We start from the raw sequence: 20,174 nt of genomic DNA, 5'->3' as shown, positions 1-20,174 counted from the left end.
GAAAAATTTGCAGAGGATAATAATCTGAGGGCCTTACCAGGGCAGGAAGTTTTCTCTTCACATCTTTAACCCCAGCCCCAGGGCAGCAGCAGACTTCCCTAGGAAGTAGGTCTGGTCTGCACATAGCACCTTCTGTTCCCTTTGGAAGGGAGTCTTCTACAACCACAATCTGCCTTTTGTTCTTTACAGCAGCTGTTTTGATGTAGGGTGCAGGCTTACTTCTCTGCAGTACCTCCAACTTAGTTGAACCACCTTCCTCAACACTGATGTCTAGTTCCACTTGCAAAGTCTCATACCTGTTTTGCAAGGTAACCTTGGAAGGTGGGGTAGTCACAGAAGAGACCCTTCTACTTCTGCACCAGGCAGAAACATGCTGCCATTGCACCTTATCCCTTGATTTACTACGTTCCACCACGTAGAGAGGGTAGGGAGTCCCCTGTACCCTGCCCACCTGCTGGGCCTGCCTCAAGGAAGGTAGAGTGCAACTCCAGTTGTCTGTCTCCCTTCTTTGCACTCCCTGATACTCCTCAACCTACTCACCTCCTCCCAGATCTCCCTCACTAAGCAGAGGAGTTCCTCTCCCTGGGCACGCCTCCCACAACTGTGCTCACTGCTGCCATCCAGTATTGGTTTAAGAGCAAGGCACACCCTGCAGCCTGATACCTGGGTGGCAGCATCTTCCCACCGGGTCTCAGTTTGGGTAGTTGCATCAGTAGTCGTGGCTGCTGACCTTACAGACACCATGGCTTTCTGCAGGGTGGACACCATAACCCCTGGTCAAGCTGGCAGAGCTTCCCAGCCCTTCCTGTGCACCCTTCCATGCAAACTGCCACTCCTGGTCGCTCATGCTCCCAAGGCTGCTTTTTGTAGGCATGTTCACCATTGCCCCATCAATGCCCAGGTCTTGTCAGTGACTCTTGCGAGAGCTGGTGGCTCCTAGTGTTGCCCTGGTGTTCTCCTGCCTCAGGAAAACCCTGTCTGCACCAAAAATCTGCTGCTTTTGCCACAGATTTGGAGAGACTACAGTGGGTCAGATGTGGTTCTTGGTGCTTGCACAGCCATGCTAACACTCTACTTCCTCTTGCTATCGGATGAAAGGAACACCTCTATTTCTGAGTCCTCTGCTCTCTTATTTTCTATCCTAAGGAGAAAAAAGAAAATACTAGTCAAGTCAATATACAGTATACCTGCTATTTATTCTGTCACTGCTACATTCAGTGGTAAAGAACCATCAGTATTGCAAATTTCTTCATACCTGTTTTTCTGGGTTTGTCTCTCAGAATCACAGAGTGTCAGGGATTGGAAGGGACCTCAAAAGATCATCTAGTACAATCCCCCTGCCAGAGCAGGAACACCTAGATGAGGCTACATAGGAAGGCGTCCAGGTGGGTTTTGAATGTCTCCAGAGTAGGAGACTCCACAACCTCCCTGGGCAGCCTGTTCCAGTGCTCCATCACCCTCATGGTGAACAAGTTTCTTCTCAAATTTAAATGGAACCTCCTGTGTTCCAGTTTATACCCATTGCCCCTTGTCTTATCATTGGCTGTCATGGAGAAGAGCCTGGCTCCATCCTCCTGACACCAAAAAATGGAACAATCAATGAAGTAAACCAGAAAAGGTAAAACCCTCAGTGTTTTTCCTCCTAAGTTTTCCTGAGTAGCATCCAGTGAAAGGGCACTACACTGTCTACAACTTCCTTCCAACAAAGCAGCAGCCAGCAGAACTACAACCTAGTAACTCCCTGCAACGAATACTCAGACTGAATTATATACTGCATTAACCAGGAGGCTTGTAAAAAAACATTAACTAAAGGAAAGCTTTATTGCAGCTGAGGAAAAAACTGAACTGGCAGGTTTTTCAGGGTTGAAAATCATTACCCTCTGCAGCCAGAACCAACACAGCCTTCCTGAAGTCACACACAGATGGAAAACAGCTGAGCAGAGTTTGGGACCAAAAAAGAAAAATATCACAACAAGAATTTTAGTTCCCATTTGGGACCTAGTTTTACATTCATTCAAAGTTCAATCTGTAGTGCAGATAGAAAACAAACTGTTTGTTCCTTTAAAAATTCCTCATCTAGGTGTTCCTGCTCCAGCAGGGGGATTGGACTAGATGACCTCTTGAGGTCCCTTCCAATCCCTAACATTCTGTGATTCTGTGAAGTTCAGCTCACATCTAATACCACGCAACTGTGAGTTGTCACCAGAAATGGCATTCCTGCTCCCTACTCCTTAACCACATAACATTGCTACTTCCCTTTAATCAGACTAACCATCCTGCAGCTGCAGAGGGAGTGGGTTCAGTGAGCTGGCCCAAGAGCAAACTAAACCCTCTAAAACAAAACAATAAGTCAGTTGAATAAGCTTATGCAGTGGAAAACTACATGGCTATACAACTGCTGAATCTGACATGAGGGACAGGGATCAAGTTCACAAGGAAAGGGGGAACCTGCATTTCAGCAGCCATGCACCATTATAACTTTGGTAAAACGTGATGTTTCACATTTTGTTTACCTGGGATCCAGTATAACAAGACTTGATCCTGGTCAGGCCCTCTGCACGCAACACCACCACCAAACAAAAAACACATTAAAAATGCCTTCTAGGCATTTAAAAAAAAAAAAAAAAAAAAAAACAAAAAAAAAAACAACACACCATCAAAACTCCCAGGAAGGGACTCTGCCTTAATGCCCAGCCTCTTGGATACCTGTTAGCATTCAGTCACTTGCACTTATAAAAATTTTGAGGTGCTTCTATCCAAACAAGAGGAGGCTATAATCAACCAACATTAGGACAGCCTGACTAACACAGTTTATGGTAATCTAGAATACAGTCCTTTCCCCCAGCCACAGAAGTATCTGTCTACATTCAGTTTCAGTCATTAAACTCAAACTACCCTAAAGCAATTTAGCCACCAGTAGCAATCTTTAATGATTTTGTACACACAACTAAATATTTTATGCTTTTGCTGGTCATCTTTGAATTTCACTTTCACAGGAATAACAACATTTATATGTCCATCCTTTCCCTATCAAAAGCCCTGCCTTGAGAAGGCTTGCTCCCTCTGCCAGCTCACTGAAACTTATAGCAGCCCCTCTGAGGGGAAAAGGAGGAAATCCAGACCCCCTCGTCCAGGAAGACAGGGTTGGGTGACTTGGAAGTTTGTCAGATGGCTCCCTTCCACACACACACACAGGCAAGGAAACAGCTAAAGAATACAAACTAAACAAGTTATAGATTTTCTCTTCAAAGAATACATAGAAGAACATATGATCTCAGGTCGCACTCTGGTTAAGCTATCATTACCACAAGGAAAAAAAAGAAATATTTAAGTAGCCAAAGCATCTCGGATAAGACTGAAGTACACTGCACAGGACATATGACCTTCCTGTATTAACTGTGACTGACTTGTCTCAAAACCACTGTTCCCCATACCTCTAGTGACAATGTCAGCAGGACACTTTTGAAACAGTTTAAGCTTGAGCAAAGTCAGTACATAGAACATGAGCTACAAGCATATATCAAGGACACTTCAGTCTTGCAGTTTGTCAATAGTACCAACTGTAAAACACAACAGTTAAAAAAAAAAAACAAACCACAATCCACACACCAAAAACTTTTAGTAGACTGCCTCCCTCAATCATTACCATTAATTCATGCAACAGCAAAAAAATGGGAAAAATAGTAACTGTTAAATAACAAAAAAAACCTTCAAAAAACACAACTTATTAGGAAAGCTAATCCAGATTAAATTGGTACCAGAACAAAAAAAGATGATGAATTGTAACGGGAGCAGGGAAAAACACAAGTACTGGGAACTGTCAGCTTTGGCTATTAAACTACAGAAATGCTTTTTTTCAGCTATTCACTCTGATGTAACACCCCATATCTAAACAATCCCTAAAATTGTTGTTTACACAGAAAACCAAACCAAATAAGAAAATTCAAGTTAAAACCCAGGTGCTCCAAATGGCAGAAAGAAATAGCTAACACAAGGTGGGAGCCACACAGCCAGGACAATATCCAGATGGGGTAATTCACTTTGAATGGGGTTCTTGTAAACAAGGTGACACACAGGAAGCAGCACTCGATGTTGAACACCTTGCTGCCAGATCACAAATACACTCACTGTCTGTGATCTCCCTGCCCCCTCCAGCTCCCTCCCATGTCCCCAAACTGCGTTCTCCTGGAACACCTTCCAAAGGAATTCTTTAAACAGAAACAGATACAAGCAACAGGATGACTAAAAATAGCTGAGCAAGAGCAGACATTTGTGATGTTCTTAAACTGGCAGAAACACACTCAACTGCATCAAAAAAAGGAGCACCTAGTTAATTCACACTATAATTGACAACGAGGAACAAAGTAGAAAGTGCCACCATAAAAATAAGTTTTGGAAGGGAGTATTAATTCAGACTTGCGACACTTATCAATCACATTACAACACAACAAAAAGGGTTAAATTACAAGCCACAAATAATATAAAAACAAATGCACTAAGTAATCAGTAAGGCTATATCTATAAAGTGTGCTAAAAACATCATGATATCAGATTTTTGATTCCAGCTTCAGAGTTTTAGTAGCAACACCAAAGAGCTCAGTTATCATTCCTGCACCTGTACAGAGCCCTACTCCTTGAACTAGATACTGAGGGAAGATCACCAGTACAGATCCCTGCTTGTAATATGCTCACATATTCAGAAAACCAAAGAAAAACAGGAGTCTTGCTGAAAAAAAACTGTAAGGAACATTTAATGAAGAACTGTTGTTTTTACATAACTGAGGACCTGGCGCCTGACCCCAGCAGGGGGGAAGGACCAAGACACATCAGACTATGAATCCTTAATGTAAAACACAGTCTCTTCCTGGAATATATACTGATACCTGTATACATACTGATACCTGTATTTACAAGTTAATTCGGGGGGAAGGACTGAGAGACATTGGACTACGAATTCTTAATGTAATACGCAGTTTCTTCCCGGAATATGTACTGACACCTGTATACATACCGATACCTGTATTGATAACTTAATTTAGGGGGAAGTGTAGCCCAAGTACCAGAAATCCATATCTTAAATGGATAAGGGGAAGGGGATTGTGTGTGTTGGGATAGTCTGTAAACCCTGAAGCACCCAACTAATGGGGAAAAGGGGAGGGAAATTGCAGCCGGGATTTTGGGGGGATATAAGCAGGAGCTTTTTGCCCTATTAGGTGTGCCTACCTTGAGATAGAACACCCAGTCTTGCAAAATCGTTATTAAAATATGCTTTGCTGAGAGATCCTGCCTGGGCCTATTATATTTGCAAAATAATTGTTTCCTACAGAAACTCTTAAAATAAAGCAAGATATTCTAGAATATCTCTCTATAATTTTCCCCTAGATTATGACATTTCTCAAGGTTCATCTTAGGCAAGAGGAGAATCCACCAAAATAAAAAACTTAATTTTTTCACAGTGACATATATGACTGAACACAACGTTCCAGAAGAAGGAAAAAGAACAATAATCTCTAAGGCAATATACTAAAGTTTCCTTCACAATCTTATGCTTTTACTGTGCATAAAATCTTGATGAAAACTCACGGCCATTTGGTTCAGTTTAGTTTTCCAAAGTGAAACCATGCAAGAAGCTGAGTCCTTTTCCAAACTTTTTGTCAGGTGCTCAGAGAAGAGCAGCCACAGAAACAGTACCAAGAACTGAAAGCCATAAAAGATAATTTTTATTTCTCTACCAACTCCGGATTGCTCCTTTTGTGGTCACGACCAGGGTTAGCATTTTGTCTAGCTTGAAACAAGGTGGTTTTTATTAGTTTCCTTTGATACTAAACCTCATCTTGACCTGCTTCAGTCAGAAAACTTGATTTTACCCCAGGTTTTTCTACTTTATTTTGAGCATTATTTTTTCTCATTATCACAACTTCTCAACTTGGTGTCAGGTATAAATTCACTTATTCTTATTCCATTATTCTAGAATTTTCCACAAAGCCATTTCTATCCGACCTACACCTAAACAATACCAAACTATCCAAAGAGATGAAGGATTAACAATCTTTACAACCCCAAACATACAACAACACTAGAAAGGAGCAGGTAAAGTGCCCTCCACACAGTAATCACAAAGTCATCCAGGTTGTTCCTGCATGTTTAACATTAAAAAAGTAAAACGAAATTTATTTCCTGCTTCCTAGTTTCTTAATCTTTTTAAAGAAGATACCAAATAGACGAGTTACTCACATATCATGTCAAATTACCCACATTTTTATAGCACTTAATTCAGTATTTATTTTCTCTCCAACGTAACTGGGGGAAAAACACCCTTAGGCTTCTTCTAGACCCACAGTCACTGTTCCAGCTGCCCATCTTTACCTTTTTCTGGAAGCCTGGACTGACTGAAGTGTTGTTTGGCTGCCATGCATTTTCTGTCTCTGGTAGGAGGTTCTCACTCTCCTCCACCATTTCTTTCCAAGCCAGATTACCTTATAGTAAAACTGAAGAATATGCAAAAAAATTTTTTTTCAAGTTTACAAAATCTGAATTAGCAAATAAAGTTTTTCTTCAAAACTTCCTTCCTATTGATAGACCATTAAGAAATTCCTTTTCACAGAAATTTATTCACTCATTTTATTAAAGCTTACATTTATTTTAAAATTTATTTTTGTATTCTGCGGGGTCATTCATTACTATGCTGTACTAAACTAACAGCCCCTTATTCCACAGACATATACCAGCTTTATGTACTGTGCAACACAACATTAAAATGCCTAAGTAGAAACCCTGTTTTCTAAAACATCCAAACAAGATATTAGTTACCTGTCTATTTTACCATCAGTCTAAAAGACCGAGCACTCTGCTGCAAGATCAAGTTATTCATTTCAAAAGAAAAGGGACTTGCACATCTTAGTTTCTGAAACAGTTAGCTTATTCATACTAATTGCAGCACCTCACTCTCTGTATACATATGAATTCTGAGATTGCATCTGGAATACACGTTTTGCTAACTATGGTGTTCAATTCTAGCAATAGCATTAAAATACTACAGGTATCACCTTTACAGATCATACTGCACCTATAAAAACTTCACGGAAAAAATGCTTTGGCAATGACAATTTTTAAAACCATTTCAGCAGATGTGTTGTAAACATCAATTTTCTCCAAGCAAACAAAAAAGCTGGAGCAAAGAGCGAGCAAGGGATAACCACGATAAAATATTACAAGTTTTAAAAATTGCATTACAAACTTAAGTAACAGCTTTTTAATCACAAAAATAATTTTCAGTCATTTACAGAAATTTATGTAAAAATTCTAGCACAACAGGGGGCCGTTAAACATATTTGCTGTAAAAGCTGAGATGACACCATAAATAAACTGAGAAAGCAACAGTGGTCAAGTTTAAAATGCAGAACAGTATGATGATTTAAATGTGTTCTCAATTTAAAAACAGACTGTTTTTCAAGTTCAATGAATACACTGCCCAAAACATGGCTTTCTGAAAACTAGTAAGAACTTGATTCACTAAAATAAGGTCAACATAAAACTTGCAGAAGGAAAAATGCAACTTGTCATTCTACATGCTTTCTCTGATAAGAGCAATAAGTCTGAGACACATACATGGTTAATATGACAGCATTCACCCAAAGCTCTAATCAGCAGAAAGTAAACTGCTAAAAGGCATTTCAGTGCCTCACCTTCAGGACACTGAAACTTGCAGTTCTGCAAGTATCCACATATAAGTGGATACTGCCCTTTTGGTCTCTCCAATTTCCCATGTCTAAAATTTGAAAAACAATACTTATCAACCCTGTTGCTTTGCTCTAAAACTAAGGCAGAAGGTGTTAGCATGACCTTAGTTTTGATATCCCAAAAGAAACTTGCCATGAAGTCTGGGTTTTTGAGATTTGTTGTCATGAAAGTTATTGTGAGATCACAACTAAATCACAGGAATTTCTTTGCAGGATAAAATGCAAGAGACTAATAGAATGGGATAAAACAGCTTTCAATACACTGCATTTAAACATGGCTGAGTATACATGCAGCTGCTGAGAACAGTAACTTTAAGGAGTAGAATTTTTACTTCATTTTATTCATGAAAGTCCATTTGAAGAGTTACACATACATCCAAGAAAAAGATTTTGTGCTCTTTTCAGAATTTTTTGCCAGAGGAAGAAGAAAGGGAAGGAAAAAGCATGTTTAAATAGATAATCTCATTCCCAAAGCCAGAGACGTAACTTCCCCTAAAACCATTCTAAGTTCTCAAATGTTATATACACAAAGAATAAAACCCAGAAAATTCCCAGAACACAAAGCACCAAGAGTAAAGTCTTCCATATGAAAGATGATCAGTTTATACTTTAATGTATATGCTAATTATACAAGTACATTTGAGAACAAAAACTTTTGTTCAAGTGAATTATCACAATTCCTATCAAATTAAAAGAAAGGAAGGAATAAAACAAAGAGCCCAATAACATTAAGTGAGAAGAAAAACTAGGATTAAACCTGGTGAGTCAATTAAAAAACAACAACAACAACAACAACAAAAAAAAAAAAAAAAAAAAAAAAAACACCACACAAAACACCACTAATGTCAATCCACAAAAGTCTGTAATTTTACTTCAGAGGCAACTAAGAATAAATAAATGTTTATCTGAAACTCACTTGTCAGCAGATATTTTAACACACTGATGTCAATCTAAAATTCTTATGCTGTAAACCAGTATTTCTTTGGCTGAACTCTTCCAGAGCTTTAGTTAGATATTTGATTGCTGTAAAATATTTGAAAGCCTAAGTTCCAGAAACATATGATAATGTTTTGGTTAACCTTCAGACTCTTGGAGCTGTGATGTTTTGAATTTAAATACAACTAGAAAATATTCACAGCATCTTCTTTAAGATGAGCTTTTGGGGAGTGTTTTTTTTGTGTGTTTGTTTTTGTTTAAGCGGTATGAAACTTAATAAAATTGTATACAGTTTTTTGAAAAGTAAATGATGATGAGGGCATCTTTCCACCTTTTTTTCTTTTAATTAGAAGTTAGGGTCATTTTAAAAATACATACAACTTCTGAAAAAGAGGGGTGGAGGCTGAATACTGTAGGTCAGTATTTCAACAAAATTTGATACATCCCAGAAGCTGAGCTGCTTGGAAGGTCAATTCAAAACAAGTCCTGGAAGAGCTAAGCATACCACTTCCTCCAAGCTAGCCTTTAAGATTTCAAGAAAGCAAAGCTCCACACAGAGCCATAAATATCATACTAGTATAAAATACAATAGAATCATAATATACCCAAACATACATTTGGATAAACCAACCTAATGTAAAGCCCTGTTTTCAGTCTCATAGGTGTTATCTTCAGCTGAATGCTTGTAGACTTTAACAATAATAAAATAAGTAGAGTTTAAATATACATTTTAGCAAAGTTTAGCACAGTGGTTGAGCTATGCTTATGTGAGGTCACTTCACCTGACAGAGAAATTGAGAAGTTTGAAGTTGAGATTTTTCAGGAAATGTAAAAGGTGCTAACAGTCTCATTTTAATCAACAGAAGGACTAAGTGAATCTCTAAACAGAGCTAACATTCCCCACCATTAGAGTGCCAGAAGAGTGCTTATCCCCTTCAACATTTCTCCCTCAAAAAAAATAAGAGTTTATTGTAAAAAAAAAAAAAAAAAAAAAATTATATATATATATATATATAAGAAGTATTTCACAGCATGTCTGTTCATATATAAACTTCTGGAAAAAAAGGTAACTCGTCAATGTTACACTACGCATACCCATAAATGCAGAACAAAAACGCATTTATAGGAATACCAGGAGAAATAAGATGCAAAACAATCTCACAACTTTTCATTTCGCATTACTGAAGCCCTGGCTGCTACACACTAACAGAGCAACACCAGTTCAAAAGACTGAAACAGTCACAGTACCAAATAATTCACCACACAGATTTAATAGCCAAAAGGCATGCAGAGAACAGAGACCCCTTCCTCCTTCCATCGTTCCCAGCATTACTTCATTACTCACTTTCAATGCAGTTCATCAAAACAGGACTGACTTTGTTTGTAAAGACACACCTAAGGTTCCTATAAGAATCAGTCCAAAGAATAGTATCTGCCTGAACATCACCATCAAGAACAGATGGACAATGACTTAGAGAGAGGCCTGAGGAGAAGCATTGTGTTGCACAGGTCTCTCCAACCCGGAGGGCTACTGCTAACAATGACTGCTGTATGGACTTCGCCTGCTGCTTCAGCCAAGCTAGCCCCCACCTCCTAAAAGGGATTGTTATGTGGGTCTCTTCCACCCAAGGACAATAGCTGCCGTCCAGAAAATGTGTTCTCACCTGCTGCCTCAGTCACACCTGTCCCCCACCTCCTCCCTTGAGCAAAGGCCAACAAAGAAGAGCATGCCCAGAAGCTTGCCAAGGGTTCTGAGGTCACCCAATGGACCAGAGAAAGACTCCTGAACGCAGGCCACGCAAGCACAGACAAGCTCTGGCAAGAGAGGCGAAGACTTTTTGAGCCTGCGCAGTTTGAGCCTGGGTCACGAAACCAAGGCGGAGACTGGTCTCAAAACAATGGGAGCAAGGGGGGGTGAAGAAGCATAAGAAATGACTCCTGAATGGACATCGTTGAGATCTCCCCACCAGAGGATCCTGACCCACGACAAAGGACCGGCAGGACTCTATGGGACCCGAGACCAGAGGGATGGCTCTGGAACTCGTCTGGTGGTAAAGCAATCCTCATTCCTACTTTTTTCTTTTTCTTTCCCCTATTTCTTTTCCCTTTTCTTACTCTCTCTCACTATCGTGTGCTGGTTTACGGGCAAAATAATAAAGTAACACTGTTTGATTGAATTATAACCCCTTGGCATTTTGGTTGCCTTAATTTTGCGCTTCGAGATCAAAGTAAACGAACCATCACAAGTCCATCACCGAATGGACCGTGACATTAAATTGGCAATGAGGATGGGATTCTGGGAAACAGAGGAGTGCAAGTAGTGTAGAGGCCTCTGTCTCTCAGAATCAAACCAAAAGATCTCAAAGTGCAAAAGGGGTGTTGCTCTCATGTTGATGAGAACTGTCTGCTAGGGAGAGTGAAGGGGCAATCTTGTGTGTTTGTGTAGCTGAGCCTCCCCGTAGCAGATTTTTGGCCCCTTCAACCACTCGGGAAAGAGAAGGGTGACACAGCAGTTGCTGTGGCTTTTGTAACTAAGTTGTGCCTTCCCAGAGTGAGTTCCGCCCCTTCGTAATAAGAATGACTGAAAAAGCTAATAAACAAGATTTTTGGTTAGTAAAAGATCAAGACTCTTTCTACACACTTTTAGCAAAGTATGGGGCTCGACCCTCCGTACCTGGAGAAGACTGGGCTCATGATAATTGGGCTAATTTACAGAGTGTAGTGGACCGACTGATTTCTTTACAGACTAAGTCTGGATCAAATAAGGATAGAGCTATTGTGTGTGCTGTACTAGGAGCCAGCCTGGTAGCAGCGATTGAAGATCGCTTCAGGCGACACAGTAATGAAAGTAAAATTATAGAATCCCTTGAAAATCTGGTGCAGGTTTTGCAAAAAAATACCTTCAGTTTAGAACAACAGTTAGAAAATTGTTCACAACAACTAGAAAAAGAGAGGGAAGAAAACCACTCCTTAAAAGCTACTCTAAATGAATGTTTAAAAAACACAGGAGTGCTGAGGGAGCGGGAGCTAGAGGAGAAAAGTATCTGACAAATAAATCAAATCAATGAGGAGCATACTGACCCTCACATTACAACTAAGCAAACACCTTACACTGCCACTGAGCTGGCCAAACTGAAAAAAGAGTATGGTCGCCTCCCTAAAGAATCTAAACCAAAGTATATGTTGCATGTATCCCTAACTGGGAGAGACCCCTTGGCAATCACTAGCACACCTGATCAATTGTTACACAAAGCAGCCTGCTTGCAAATTATACATGAAAGAAAATTGATTCCCAAATGTGAATCCCCAACGATGCTGCCAGTGAATCCTGACATAACTACCTTGATAAGGGGACTTCCAGAGTCTCTCCCAGAAACAGGGAAACTAAAACCTCCATCCCCTAGTAGTGAGCAGGGGAAAGGAGGATGGATTTATATCTGACAGCTCACATGCACAAAAGGGGGAGATTTATTGTTTACATCTATAGTGAGTCCTAAGCATGCACTTGTAACCTTTTTAATCAACACCAGTGCACAAATTTCTGCTCTAAGCGAAGTAGATGCTAAAATGTTTGACACAGTAGAGGAAATTGCACAACAGCAGCTAATCATATTAAGAAGTCTATTTAAAGTCATAAAAACAGTCACTGGCTGGGGCATACAAAAGGCTGCTTACATACAGATGATGTATGAGGAAAGGCAGCAAGGAATCCCCATGGCTGCACCAGTAAATCCCATCCACCTTTGGACACTGATCAGATGGTTGCAGAACACTTTAAAAATATGTGTCCAGTCCCTCACAGAGAATTCAAGGGGCTATACAACATAACCAACAAAATCCTTGAAGTCCACCCATGCATGTATTAACCTGGACTGAAATACTGCACATTAGTTGGTACAAAAGAAATTGCAGTTTTTGCATTGCTCAAATTTGCCATTTAATATTGGAATACATTCTTAAATCAAAGTGATTATCTTCTAACATCTGATGGAATGCACCTCTTACAGAAGGTGAAAAGGATGTTTGCTCAGGCACTAGCAAGGTTGACTGATAGGGCTTTAAACCATATTAGAAGGGGGAAGGGAGCAGTACCAGACCAGTCAGAGATGAGCAGTGGGATGGCACACCAAAGCTCGAGGAGGTGCATAACAGTGAGACTTCTCAGACTGTGCCACGAGGTGAAGGGCACAATGAATCACACTTGAAGTGCTTCTACACTAACTCATGCAGCATGAGGAAAAAACAAGATGAACTAGAAGCCTTGACCCAGTCCCAGGGATATGAGATAATTGGCATTAGTGAAACTTGGTGGGATGAGTCCTGTGACTGGTGTGCCATGATGGATGGCTACAGGCTGTTCAGAAGGGATAGGCAGGGCAGGCAAGGTGGGGTGGTGGCACTGTATGTAGCAGAGGAGCTGGAGTGCATGGAGCTGGCAGTTGGCGATGGCAAAGTTGAGAGCCTCTGGGTAAGGATTAAGGGACAGACAAGTAAAGCGAATGTCTTTATGGGAGTCTACTATAGGCCACCCAGCCAGGATGACGACACTGATGAGTTAATCTTTAAGGAACTAAGGGATGCCTCCAAGTCATCTGCCCTTGTCCTTATGGGGGACTTCAACTTGCCAGATGTCAACTGGAAATATCACACAGCTGGCACCAACAGGTCCTAAACCATCTGGACAATAACTTCTTAGTACAGGTACTAAGGGAACCAACCAGGAAAGGTACCACCTTGCTAACAGAGAGGGTCTCACGGCAGAAGTGGCAATTGGTAGCTCCCTTGGCTACAGTGACCACGAAGCAGTCAGGTTCAAAATCTATGCTAATGGGAGGAAAACTGACAGCAAGACCTTAACACTAGATATGAAGAGAGCAGACTTCAGACTGCTCAGAGAACTACTTAGTAAGATTCCCTGAGAAGAAGTTTTTGAAGGTGCTGGGGTCCATCAATGTTGGTTATTTCTTAAGTACCACCTACTAAAAGCACAGGACCAGGCAATCCCAAAATGCCAAAAATCTAGAAAGTGAGGCAAAAAGTCAGCTTGGTTGAACAGGGACCTTCTTGAAATACGGTGAAAAAAAATTATTTGATCAGTAGAATCAAGGTCAGGTGTCATGGGAGGACTACAGAGACGCTGCTCACCACGGCAGGGAAGAAATTTGTGTGGCCAAAGCTCAGATAGAATTAAAGCTGGCCAATACTGTGAAGGTCAATAAACTGAGCTTTTAAAATACGTTAAGGACAAAAGGCAAACTGGAACTAACACTGGTTACTAACACTAACTAACACTTGATGAGCACAGTCACCTTATCAACAGGGACACAACCAAAGCTGAGACATTTAATGCTTTCTTCACCTCAGTCTTCAACACTGAGGATGGACTTGGGGGGCCCCGTAGCCCTGAGTTAGAGACCCATGGCTGCACGAACAATACACTCCAAATCAATACAGAAATTGTACAGGATTCACTGCTCCAGCTAGATCCCTACAAGTCAATGGGGCCTGATGATATTCATCCAAGGGTACTTCAAGAGCTGGCTGATGTCATAACAAGACACCTCTCTCAGATTTTTCAATGCTCTGGGGAATCTGGAGAAGTCCTGGATGACTGGAAGCTAGCAAATGTTGTTGTCCCATTCTACAAGGGCAAAAGGGATGACCCTGGCAACAACAGGCCTGTCAGCCTCACTTCATTTCCTGGCAAAAACCTGGACAAGATTGTTCCGGGAGTTATTGAAAAACATCTGAATGACAACACAGTCATTGGTCCCAGCCAGCATGGGTTCATGAGGGGAAAGCCTTGCCTGACCAACTTATTTTCATTCTATGACAAGGTTACCAACCTAGTTGACCAAGGGAAGTCTGACGACGTGATTTTTTGGATTTCAGTAAAGCCTCTGATACTGTCTCTCACAGTCTCCTCCTGGAGAAGATGGCCAACATACAGCTGGGTAAACACAGTGCAGTGGGTGAGAAATTGGCTGATGGGCTGGGCTCAAAGGGTTCTAGTAAATGGGGCTATGTCAGGCTGGTGACCAGTCACTAGCGAGGTTCCACAGGGATCCATCTTACAGCCAGTGCTCTTTAATGTCTTCATAAATGACTTGGACACAGGACTCGGGGGAATACTAAGCAAGCTCGCCAATGACACTAAATTGGGAGGAGCTGTTGACACTCTCAAGGGCAGACAGTCCCTGCTGAGGCATCTGGACAAATTAGAGAACTGGGCAATCACCAACCGCATCAAGTTCAACAAGGGCAAGTGCCAAATTTGGTACCTGGGACCTGGCAACCCTGGCTGTACATACAGACTGGGGGACGAGATGCTGGAAAGCAGCTCTGCAGAGAGGGATCTGAGGGTTCTGGTAGACAGCAAGTTGAACACAAGCCAACAGTGTGCCTTGGCAGCCAAGAAGGCAACCGTGTTGTGGGGTCCACCAAGCACAGCATTGCCAGCCAGGCAAGGGAGGTGATTCTCCCGCTCTGCTCTGGTGTGGCCTCACCTGAAGCACTGTGTGCAGTTCTGGGTGCCACAGTATAAAAAGGACATAAAACTACAGGAAAGTATCCAGAAGAGGGCTATGAAATTGATGAAGGGTTTGGAGGAAAAGCTGTATGAGGAGCATCTGAGGTCACTTGGTTTCTTCAGCCTGGAGAAGAGAAGACTCAGGAGAGACTTCATCACAGTCTATAGGTTCCTCACAACAGGAGGAAGGGTAGGTGCTGATCTCTTCTCTCTGGTGACCAATGACAAAACCTGGGGGAATAGCAGGAAGATATGCCAGGGGAGGTTTAGGTTGGCCATTAGGAAAAGGTTCTTCACCCAGAGGGTGCTGGAGCACTGGAACAGGCTCCCCAGGGAGGTGTCACAGCCCCAAGCCTGACAGTGTTTAAGAAGAGACTGGACAACACCCTCAGGCACATGGTATGAACTGTGGGGTTGTCCTGTGCAGGGACAGGAGTTGGACTCGCTGATCCTTGTGGGTCCCTTCCAACTCCGGACATTCTATGATTCTGTGCTTTGCTAAAGTTCGTCAAATCCCAAAGCCCGAATTTTTACATTACAGGAATAAACGAACTTATTTCTCCTTGGCAAAAATGTTTTGATTGTAATCGTTCCTATTTTGTTTAAGAAAGATGTGTTTGAATGTAGTTATAATGATTTAAAATTCACTGTCCAAAACTGCAGTTTACTTCTGTACCACCCAGGTGGGTGGGGAGTTCCAACAAACTGCCAGTTTAGACAGTCAAAATTAAAAAGCATGGACTTCCATGTCAGAACATAATGGAGAAACCCTTTGTACAATTTTCGTAAAATATGAACCTTAAGTAATTGCAAAGGAGCTACTTTCACAGCCTTTCATTCTGGCTCTCACTTTAACAAACATAACCTGTTTAGGGAAGTTATATGAAAAACAGTACAAGTCCAAACTAGGTCTTCTCTGAAAAACAAGAGGATGCAATAGGCTACAAATGAGCAGATTGTATCAAAGAAAATAAAAAAAATAAAAAAAAATTAAAAAAAGAAATCAACAAAAAGCTCTTGCAGAATAACAACACTGAAGTGCATATTACTTGTAATTTCCTCTAGCACCTTCCATTCAACAGTTTTGAAGTATACAAATACAACACTGAATTTCTTTACTCTGTCATCTTAAAGGGGACAAGTCACTTGGCTTCTCTTTTGCCAAGGGCATATTGAGGCTGTTGCAAACCCAAGTGCAGAACACAGGTCTTCAGAAACCTGCTCATGTGCTTTAATCAAATAAGAGACAAAGTTAAATAAAAAGATTAATAAAATATATAAATTTGCATTCATATTCTTTCATGAAGAACCTATTCCAAATACTGGTATTAAACGTTACTGAAATTGCAAATAAACACTGCTATTAATAGCAATATTATCAATACTAATTATTAACAGAGTATTAACAGTCTATGATACATAGATTTCTCAAGCACTATCAATCAGCATACTATTCTGCTACCATCAGTATCACTAGGGTGACACTAACAACAAACAGAATGCCATTTTTTGGTATGTTTTATATGAGGAAAAGTCTCACGTTAAAAAAAGTCCACGGAATATAAAACACCAAAAAAATCTGCTTCTAAGAATAGCTTAAAAATTGGAAGAACTGGAAAAAAAAAAAAAAAAAAAAAAAGCTGCTGGTAACAGAAAAGGTATTTTTGTTGGGTTTTCCCTTAGCTTCCTTAAATTTTAGTGGCGAGTCTGTAACTCCAAAGTCCCCTCAAATGGTCAAATCCTTTTACAACTCATGGCACCAGGAATATTTTGAAGACTGGCCAAAACAATGCAAGTGAAACAGTCTAAATTTCTGAATTTCCATGCCTTTGTTTTTATTACTATAAACATTTTTTTAAATCAATATATTGATAAAACTGCAACCAGAACAAAACAGAAGAGAGCTTGCCCAGTTCCCACTCCTCCCTCCCTCCCTCAAGTTACCAAGACTGTTGACATTAAAAACACAAAAGCTGGTTCATTTTCCAGACTGTACATCAAAATTGGTTTACACCAGTTAATCCAGTTTATCAGTGTAATCCTGCAGAAGTCCCAAACATCATTAGTACTGCAAAGTGATTTAGCCTTGCCTGTTTTCAAGTTACCTAGTATAAGATTAATAATTAATTCTTTAAAGAAGCTACATCAAACCACCACAGATAGATCAGGCCCAGGTATAAATACTGAGGTAGGAATCCAAACCCAGATTCCACTAGAGAACACGATATAACCAAGGGAATTGCTAAAAGGGTCTAGTAAATATTAAAAAAGCAAAGCCTCAGTAGGCTGTCGCTGCCATTTGTTGTGAAGGGCTCCATTGCAATGGCAAGCACTGCTCCTCGAGGTCTGCACATCCTCCCTCTCCCTTTCCTTCACACACACTCAGCTCCAATTTACCTTATCAATATAAAACAGTTACTCTCATATCAGGACAACCCCTCCATTTCACCAGCCACCACTGCCCCAGAGGCTATAGCCTTGACCTGCTACTGTATTAAAAGAATTCAGCATTTTCTCAAATTGAGATGACTAGGGACCAATTGCTGCTCGGTAGCTAGATGAGGCAAGCTGGCCCTCATCAGCTTCCCCTTACATAGCTCCATACCAACCCCTAAGTTTCTGTTCCACAAGACCGTGTGTTCCTTTAAATGTAACTAATAGGGCTCTGCGCATCCATGCTCCTGATGTTAACACAAGAAGCTTCAAACCAGGTTCACCCTGAACAACTCCCAAGTGGCATTCGACAGCACTACAGGCATTTCAACACACATTTTATAATCTATTTCGCATTGCAGAGTTCAGATCCTTGCCATCAGGTTCAAAGGTGCACCAGGTCCTTTTCTACATCCAGTTTCTTGCAGAAGGGTTTCTACCAGTTCACTTTCCTGCTGTAATTTTCTTCAGTAACAACAGCAAACACAGAAGAGTTTTCTTTTTTGTTTATAAATGCAATATAAGCCAGTCCAATAGCAAAGCCCTGCCCTGACTTCCAATTCTCAGCAAGCACACATAAGCAGGGGTGAGGAAGGACTAGGTAGAAAAGGTTAACAGAGAGAACAGTTCATTCATTGTCATGTCCTCAAGCAACCTACTGTTGCTGCCAAAATGTTATTATCAGTGAATTCTGTAGTTATGACACAGCTGCCCTACCCCACCCCACCCCACCAACAAGGGAGATAGGGAAAGACAACATGGAAGCCCTACAATAAGCACAAATCAATAGTTATTTACCCACTTGTTTCCTTCCCATGCTGCCAGTCCTCCTTTGGCCTGTCTAAAAATTATGAAGGGAACCCCCCTCCACCCCCCTCCACCAGCTCCACTTCTTCTCTAAGGTATCCAGCTGCATTCCCCTTTCTTTACACCCCCAAGCCCATGGAACCAGGAGAAACATGAACCCATCAAGAGAGAAACGAGATAATAAACAAGGGGAATGAGAAGCAGGACCCCCCTCCCCACAACAAAAAAGGATTGAAAGCTAACCCACCTCTCCTGGCTCCCACCGGGGGTCGGCTCAGCTCCCCCTACCCAAAAGAGCCAGGGCTGCAGCAGGGCAGAAGCTGCCCGGAAACGCGGCCTACTCAGCGGCCCCCACCCACACCCCTGAGGGGAAGAGGAGGGGGTGCAATCTAGGGCAGGGCAAAGCTTCCCCTGGGCAGCCGCCAGGAAAAGTAGTGCATAGCCAGCTCCCCTCACGCCCCCACCCACCCCCCACAGCCAGGAAAAGGCGACAGGCCCGACGGGGAGGAGCGACCCTAGCAGACACCCGCCGCCTGACAAAAGCTTCTACCAGGACGGAGAACCAGCCCCAGGCGGCAGGCCCGTCCAGGGGGCCTCAGGCCGCTGAGAGAGAAACGCTCGTCCCCGGACCGTTGAGCAGGGGAGAAACACCAGGCCTCCCCCGGGCGCGCAGATTCTCCACACCTCTCCTCCCCCCCACCTCCCTTCCTGCAGGCGCGCGCGATACCTGCCCAATGTACTCACAAAGCAGCAACAGCAGCGGCGCCCACCACCGTCACGTGAGCGTCACGTGACCGACGACTTCACTCACTCCCTTCCTCACTAGTCTTCTTCCTCTTCTTCCTCCACGCGCGAAGCTGCCCCCCCACCACGTGACATGACGCAATGCGCTCATCTACTGCCCCCTCCCTTCCCACGTGTCTCGCCTCTCGCACATCGCCAGTGTGCATTCGTCTACCGACCCTTCCGCCTACCTTAGCACCACGTGAGCGGGGGGGAAGTCGGTACTTTCTCCCTCGCTTGAGTAGAGCTCCGCTTCCCCTAACGCGCGCGCGGCAGATGGGGACGATTAGTCATGTTCATATCTATGTCTGCGCTGATGGGAGGTGGCTTGTGAGAGCGTTTCCGAGACCGGCCACGGGGTCTCACCGTTCCCGGGGGCGTCAGCGCTGGCTTGTCGCCGCCGGCTGCTCTACGGGAGGCTCCGGGGAAAGGCTGCAACCGCTCCTGGGGTCGTTCTGTGGAGGATTGCTGCGCTGGCGGAGCCTGACCGGGAAGAGCGTACACGAGGCAGGCGGCACCCCCTCAGCTCTCTGTGGGGCTGCGGGGAGACAGGCTCAGCGTCTGCGGGACCAGCCTGGGCCCTGGCGGATCGGTTTAAGAATAGGGTGAACTTATGGCTCAGTTGCTCTCTCACTGGCCAAAGGAGCGGTTTGAATCAGGAGCTCTGTTTGGTGGTGGTGGGTTTTGTTTGTTTGTTTGGGGTTTTTTAGGTTTTACTTGTTAATTTAAGGTGGCTTTTGTTTTCTGCCATACAGGGTTTTGGCAGGAGTGGTTTATGTAGCAGATTAAAGCCTGTTCAGGTTGCCAGATTAGGTTCATTATATTTGGTGCCTTAGTCCCAGACAATGTTCAAGCTGAGCTGACATGGGTTCTGGGCTTTCTAGACTTCCCTTGTTCATTTTCTAGTTATTTTGCTCCTGGAGGCATCATCCCAGACCTCTTTGATA

General features: G+C 42.4%; 1 protein-coding gene across 21 annotated transcripts in view; it reads right to left on the bottom strand.

Annotated features, from left to right (window-relative positions):
* LOC135577195 (ubiquitin-associated protein 2-like) overlaps window positions 1–19,686 on the bottom strand; it is a 145,186-nt gene extending 125,500 nt beyond the window's left edge. For 3 of the 21 annotated variants that reach the window (XR_010468765.1, XM_065045067.1, XM_065045071.1), the window contains exon 1: window positions 19,189–19,416. The gene's annotated coding sequence lies outside the window, so the exon portion shown is untranslated. The other 18 variants (XR_010468764.1, XR_010468763.1, XM_065045058.1 and 15 more) reach the window with 13 other exon arrangements.
* Between the last annotated feature and the right edge of the window lie 488 nt (window positions 19,687–20,174).

The sequence above is a fragment of the Columba livia genome, chromosome W (assembly GCF_036013475.1).
Source record: "Columba livia isolate bColLiv1 breed racing homer chromosome W, bColLiv1.pat.W.v2, whole genome shotgun sequence".
Classification (NCBI taxonomy): Eukaryota; Metazoa; Chordata; class Aves; order Columbiformes; family Columbidae; genus Columba; species Columba livia.
The sequence above is the reverse complement of the archived record's forward strand: the minus strand, read 5'-3'. Positions and strand labels throughout refer to the sequence as shown.